The sequence below is a fragment of the Marmota marmota genome, unplaced genomic scaffold (genome assembly GCF_001458135.2).
Source record: "Marmota marmota marmota unplaced genomic scaffold, marMar, whole genome shotgun sequence".
Classification (NCBI taxonomy): domain Eukaryota; kingdom Metazoa; phylum Chordata; class Mammalia; order Rodentia; family Sciuridae; genus Marmota; species Marmota marmota.
The window spans coordinates 13,118,313-13,124,617 of NW_026000016.1; the positions used below are offsets into that span (position 1 = coordinate 13,118,313).

At 40.1% G+C, this 6,305-nt stretch overlaps 1 protein-coding gene and 2 long non-coding RNA genes across 3 annotated transcripts in view; 1 reads left to right on the plus strand and 2 right to left on the minus strand.

Moving 5' to 3' along the window:
* The window catches only part of LOC125618451, a 72,861-nt gene extending 66,565 nt beyond the window's left edge, over positions 1 to 6,296 (minus strand). Inside the window, exon 1 of the long non-coding RNA XR_007349717.1 lies at positions 6,133 to 6,296. This is a non-coding gene — a long non-coding RNA (uncharacterized LOC125618451). The remainder of the gene's footprint in view (positions 1 to 6,132) is intronic.
* Positions 1 to 6,305, plus strand: part of Fam107b (family with sequence similarity 107 member B) — a 195,213-nt gene that overhangs the window by 112,730 nt on the left and 76,178 nt on the right. The window lies entirely within an intron of this gene.
* On the minus strand, positions 4,295 to 6,121 carry LOC125618452. Its single transcript, XR_007349719.1, has 4 exons — positions 5,733 to 6,121; positions 5,493 to 5,565; positions 5,157 to 5,262; positions 4,295 to 4,845 (listed from the first exon to the last, which is right to left on the minus strand). It is a non-coding gene; the product is annotated as an uncharacterized LOC125618452 (long non-coding RNA).

Here is a 6,305-nt window from a genome sequence, read left to right on the forward strand (position 1 = left end):
ATATATATATATATATATGGCATTCAACTAGTTATTACCAACCCCAGCATTTCAAGAGACACTTTCTGCTAATGGAAATGTGTGTATTTAGAGTGAATATCAGAAAGAAGAAAAAACAAAGTTGGAACAAATTGTAAAAACTTCTCTATAAATAGACCATTTGTATCACATGTTAGTCATCTGAAGTGTTAAACATAGGAATGATCTTTGCTTTGTTTAAATGCAGAGATAGTTTGTTTACTCTTAAATATCTAATCTTAAGCTATCTTAGTATCTTTGACGGGTTGAGCCTTTGAGGGTCCCCCCCTCCCTTCACTTTTTAGAGATTTTAGTTTTAATTCACAGGAAGACTCTCAGGAAATCTTTTTTTTTTTTTTCCTTTTCTTTTCTGATTTCAGATACATGTAAAGAAAAAGACATAAAGCTCAGATCTTTGCATCATGCAGAAGTTGTTTATGTGCCTAACAGCTGTTTCTTTTGATTTTTTGGGATATTTAGTTACAAATTAGAACCACCATTTCATACAGTTCCTTTGATTTTAGAATTCCAAACAACAAAGAACAAATGTTTTATAAAAACTAAACACTTTAAGAAACACATATATTAAATGTTTTGAAATTCATTCTTCAACTTTCTAGAAGTATTCCATTACATTATAAGACACTGCTCTGCTCTGGAGCTTGCAATATGCTTTGATGGGTTAATTACCACATGGAGGAAGATTAATTTTTAATACTGATGTTATTAGCATTTTTAATGAAATGATTCCATTCCTTTGCTCACAAATGCTCACACAATAGCATTTTAATGCAACAGTATATCATCTTGCATATAGCATATTTTTTGGAGGTATATCATTTTCACTCCTTCCTTCTAAGTTCCATTAATTTTAAAAGATACAGATTTTCTATATTTGCTTGACAAATCATATATCTTTTTACACACAAAAAATTCTACAAATGAGTTTTTCACATCTTTCATTGAAAAACATTATCTTCAAAGGTTACGGAACTTTGGATTAATGTTAGGTAACAACCCCACTAACTACTTAAGCAAAATAAGGAAAATTCTAGTATATCCACATTACCATGCCATTTAAATGATATTCTTAGGGTACCATATTGTTACCTTTGTTTTTCTTTCTCTGTTTTTTTTTTTTTTTTTTTCAGTGTTCAGGCCATCAGGGTTCAGTGAAGACTGATTGTACATAAACTGTGTGGGAGCTAGATTATTACCTAGTAAGAATTCCTTTTCAAGGCCTGCCTGGTCCTTCTGGTTTACTTAAGTAACTGCTGAACTCTGTGTGGATACTATCTCAAGGTTCCCATTTTCTGCCTTCCCTCACATTCTAAAGATTTTATGCTAATCAGTGACTACCTATCCATCTAACTAGACTCACAATTGTGTGTTTAGAATTCTAAGATAGCCTCCAAGATGTCTGGCCTGTGCTGCACATATATCTTGTACCACTATTCAACCATGTATTGATCTAAGTACTACTGTATATTAGTATTTTCATTAGGCAGGCTAACTTATCAAGCAAATAGGTTTATTTAGCTCACAGTTTTGGAGGCTGAAAGTTCAGGATCAGGTGGCACTCCTGGTTTGGTGTTTGGTCTTTAGTCAGGACTTAATGGCAGATGGCATTGCCTTAGTGGGAATATGTGTGGGATAAAGAGATGACATCTTGAAATATGAAGCCTGAGAAAATCCCTTCTGAGGGTATGCCCACAATGCTCTAAGGATCTCCTGTTAGGCTCCACTTCTTAATAGTTCACAACCTCCTTCTGCCACACTAAGACCCAGTCTTCCAACACATGAACTTTTGGAGCCTATGCTCAAGCCACACCCATTTGGATAAGATGGGTCCATTTCATCATAACATAGGATGGTCAGCTTCTTGACTTTGAGTCCACCCCGGACCAGCCAGTCCCTGGCCAACTTCCCAAGTTGCAAAAATGTATGGTAGAAACCGAGCTGATGCCACATGGGGCAGAATAGAGATGTCTCGGCTGAGCTCCATCCACACTGCCAATCCACAGTACTGGGGGCAAATCATTTATTCTTGATTTTAAGTCACTAGATTTTGAGATGTTTTGTTATACAGTGATAGAAAACAGATGCAGATATTAAAGAACAGGCTTCATAATATGATTTTAAAATGAAAATTGTATGTCTTTTTGAATGGGTTATTGTCTATTCAGATGCCAAACATATAGAGCAAAATTTAAGGTTTGAAAGGATGCATGTATGAAAATGGACTTCACTCCTCCAGGATACTGTCAACCTCACCTCATCTCTTTAGAGCTCTTCTGGATGATGCTTAGGGTATAGAGTTAACAATTTCAAAATTTATGCATGGAGAAAATGACCAAAGTTGAGGATAGAAGTGAACATACTTATTTCAAATTGATTTGCTTTGCTCTACTTTATGTTCCCAAATGTTCATTTCTGCCTTCTTCAATTTTTCTAAGAATGAATTCAGATGTCACAGCAAAAGAACAAGGTTAAAGCTTAGCATATGGATGACCTTGTGAATGAATGCTCTAAGATGGAAAATTATCATATGCATTTTCCAGTAATTTGAGATTAGACAATCTGTGGGTTAAGTGAAGTGACTAAGCAACCATTCAGAGGAGTATTTTTTTTGTATTTCATTTGGAGAAAACAAGTCACACAAGGCCCTCCACGCCCCTAGATTAACTGCATCAGTCTAGGAACAAAAACCTAACATTCTCCAGTAGGTTCCTAGGCCACTAGTTTCCCTGACCCATCCAGAGTCCTTTCCACATTCTGAATGTGAAATCAATGGGACGTTGGACTCAGACTGAGAGTCTAGTATCACCTGAAGTCACCTCGGAAAGTCCAGCTGAGCCCTGAAATTCTAGCCTTATTCATCAAACATCTGTCACATACCTACTTTGTTCTGTGCACTGTGGTTGGTAGTATGAGTATAGATATACAAACCACTTAGTACATAGCCTTAAAGTTCTTATTCCCAGGGTCTATTCACAGAAGCTCCCAGGCTCCCAAATTAAATTGGATCCTCCATAAAAATTCCCCTAAGATTCCCTAGGGATGGAAAATATTCAGCCCCAAACAGTGGACATAATACATTGGTAGATTTGCCCTGCTATATTTTAATAAAGATTTGAATTGAGAAATTCAAAGTAAACATTTGCTCTCCATTTATTTGTTTCTGGTTTAAATGAAATTAATGGTACTTGGGGTTGGGGTAGTGTTGACTTTGAGTCTGTAAGCATTTTTCTCTCAGACTATAGAATAAGCCATGTTTCCATTTCTCTCAGAGGGCAGGGAAATACTGTGTGGTCACTTTTCACATGGCTTGGTATCTCAAGTGTTTGTCCAGGCTGCTTTGGGAGGACAAATCAAGCTCCTTGGTGGGTTAATGCTTGTTATGGTTTGGATATGGAATGCCCCCACAAAACTCATGTGTTAAAGACATGGCCCCAATACAGAGATGTCCAGGGGTGGAACTTTTGGGAAGTGACAGGATCATGAAGTCTGTAACCTCATTGGTGGATTAATTCATCATTTAATGGATTAATGGACTACTGGGAAGAAGTGGAAACTGTAGGCAAGAGGGGCATGGTTAGAGGAAGTAAGTCACTAGAGGCATGCCCTTAGGGACTATATTTTGTCCCTGGCCCCTCTCCATGCCATCATGAGCTGGGCAGCTTTCCTTTGCCATGCATCCTTCCACTATGATGCTCTGCCTCACCACAGGTCCAAAGCAATGGGGCCAGCCAACCATGGATTGAGATCTCTGAAACTGTGAGCCAAAATAAAATTTTCTTCCTTTAAGTTGTTTATGTCAGCTATGTTGGTCACAGGATTGAAAAGATGACTAATACAGTGCTTTACTGAGGTTAGAATTCAAAGCATGCTTTTTCTATTAGTTGGATGGGGCTGCCATAACAGAATACTACAGACTGGCGGCTTAAACGTTTTATTTTCTCACAGTTCTAGAGGCTGGAAGTCCAAGGTCAATATGCTGGCAGGGTTGGTTTCTGGTGAGGTCTTCTTGCTGTGTCCTCACATGGCCTCTGTGAGCCTCCTCTTCCGTGTGTGTGTGTGTGTGTGTGTGTGTGTGTAGAAAAAGAGAGAGATCAAGAGATCTAGCATTTATTCCTCTTCTTATAAGGTTACTAGTGTCCTACTGAATTAAGGAGTCACTAGTCCCCCTAATTAAGGCCCCATCCTTATGATCTTACTTTATCTTAAGTACCTCCCTACAGGTCTATTGTCCAAATGTGGTCACACAATCTAAAAATTATGGGGGGTACACAATTTAATCCATAACACTTCTTATATGCCAAATGCTATGCTAGGCATAAGGATGTATAGATATCAAGCACAAACTCTATGTTCAGGGGAGTACATATTTACAATTCAGAGCAATAATTACAATACTTTGCTGGGTATGAAGGGGCAGAAAAGATCCATTTGGTTTGAGCAGGATGGGAAGGTTTTCAAAGGCGCCCTAGTCTCCAAGAGGGGAGGACTGTTGGAGGTAGGGATGGGGTGGGGTAGAGGTAAGCTGAGCAGGGAGAGAAGCAAGTGGAAGAGCATACAAGCGGACCTACTCATTTTCCATCCAGGCTCCATAGTCACAGAGCAGGGCCATTTGGCAAGTGCTGTGACTGCACTGTCTTGGGTGTTTGCAGGATGTAGGAAGAGTACACAGAATTTGTTGCAGTGATGTCCCAGAAGTGTGCTGCACTTTGGAAGACTGCACTGAAGAGCTTGGACTTGATCATGGAGTAGGAATGGGACACCTTCTTCCTCAAGAAGAAGCTGAGCAGTTTGGTTTCAGAAAGTTTGCTGAGGAAGCAGTTGGGAAGAAATACTTTGTGACACTGGAGACAGGGCTGGTTAGAAAGCCCCTGCCAGTGTGGTGACATGGCATAAAGAAACCCTAGTAGTGCAGGTGGTTGAGACAGGTGAACAGCTAGACATCATGTACAATGTCAGGAACTAAGAGTTGACATTGATGTGGGGAAGCAGGGAAAATCTAGAATGGATCCCAAGTTCTGGTTCATGGCTTGTGGAGCTACTGTTTAGAACAAAAACAATACAAGACAGGGAGGAAGGAAGAATCAAATAGTAGGAAACACTCTGAATGAAATTCTCACAGCTCAGCTTCTTGGGTTGGGAAGGGGCTTCTCTCTTCAAATCCTTTTGCAGGTAATTCTACTCCTTAGCAGGCTTCTGGGGTCTGAGGATGGCCAGGCTGTGAGGCTGTGGCATTGTGAATGATAGATATCTTTAGACTAAGTAATTTGCTTACTGAAATCCATTAATTGATGGACTTTTCTGTGTGATCATGACCCAAGTTCATTTAGTCAGAAAAGTTTTCTAATGAATAAACCCTTAGTCATTCATTGCCAAGAAAATTAAAATCCTTTTGATCTAGAATCCATCAAACCCCTGTCCTTATTTGTACTCTGAAACAGACCCTGCTTATGTACCTGCTGTGATTCAGATAGATAGTAATCTTAGAGCCTTTGGGTTGGCCAGAGAAGCAACTTGCTGTAGGGGAACCTGAAGAAAATGAAATTCAGAGAGAATTTTTTAAACAGGCAAAATAAACCCCTTTTCTCTTGCACATAAATTTACATCTCCAGTTACCCTTTTATTAAGGGAGCTGGGAGGCACATGAGTCAATCTCCAAATTATTGTCAAAATGAATTTGTACAATTATGACAAACCTGTTTCCTTTTTCCTAATTCCTTTTGAGTTTTCTTCTGAAAAGTAGTGACGGGATTGCAATGGGGACAGTCTCTCCCAACATCACAGGGTATAGTGGAGATGGAGCCCAGACGTGGGCGGCCAAACACCCAGCTTGAGTACGAGCGAACGTTCATGAGAGTCTGTGAAATAGATGGTGAGAGAAAGAACAGGCAGAAGAAAGGAGGGAGGGAGAGAAAGATCAGAAAAGGAACGAGAAAGAGAAAGTGGGAATCGAGAAAGGAGAGAGAGACGAGAGAAGAGAGAGGAGAAGGGAGACCGGAGAGAATCAGAAAAGAGAGAAAGATGAAAGGGGGGGGAGAAAGAAAAAAAAAGAGAATCTCTCATTGAGGAACTCTGAACGCGCGCCTGTCACCTCACCAATTTTTTCTCCTCTGGCGACGCGTGATCTTTGTCTTCAAACATCGCCTCACTTCTTTCGCGAGTCCTCTAAACCAACCAAACTAAAGTAACAGAATTTCCCGGCGGCACGGAACCTGAAGCCGGTCGCACTCCTCTGGGGGCCCACGCGGACCACTCCGGCCAGGCGTGGG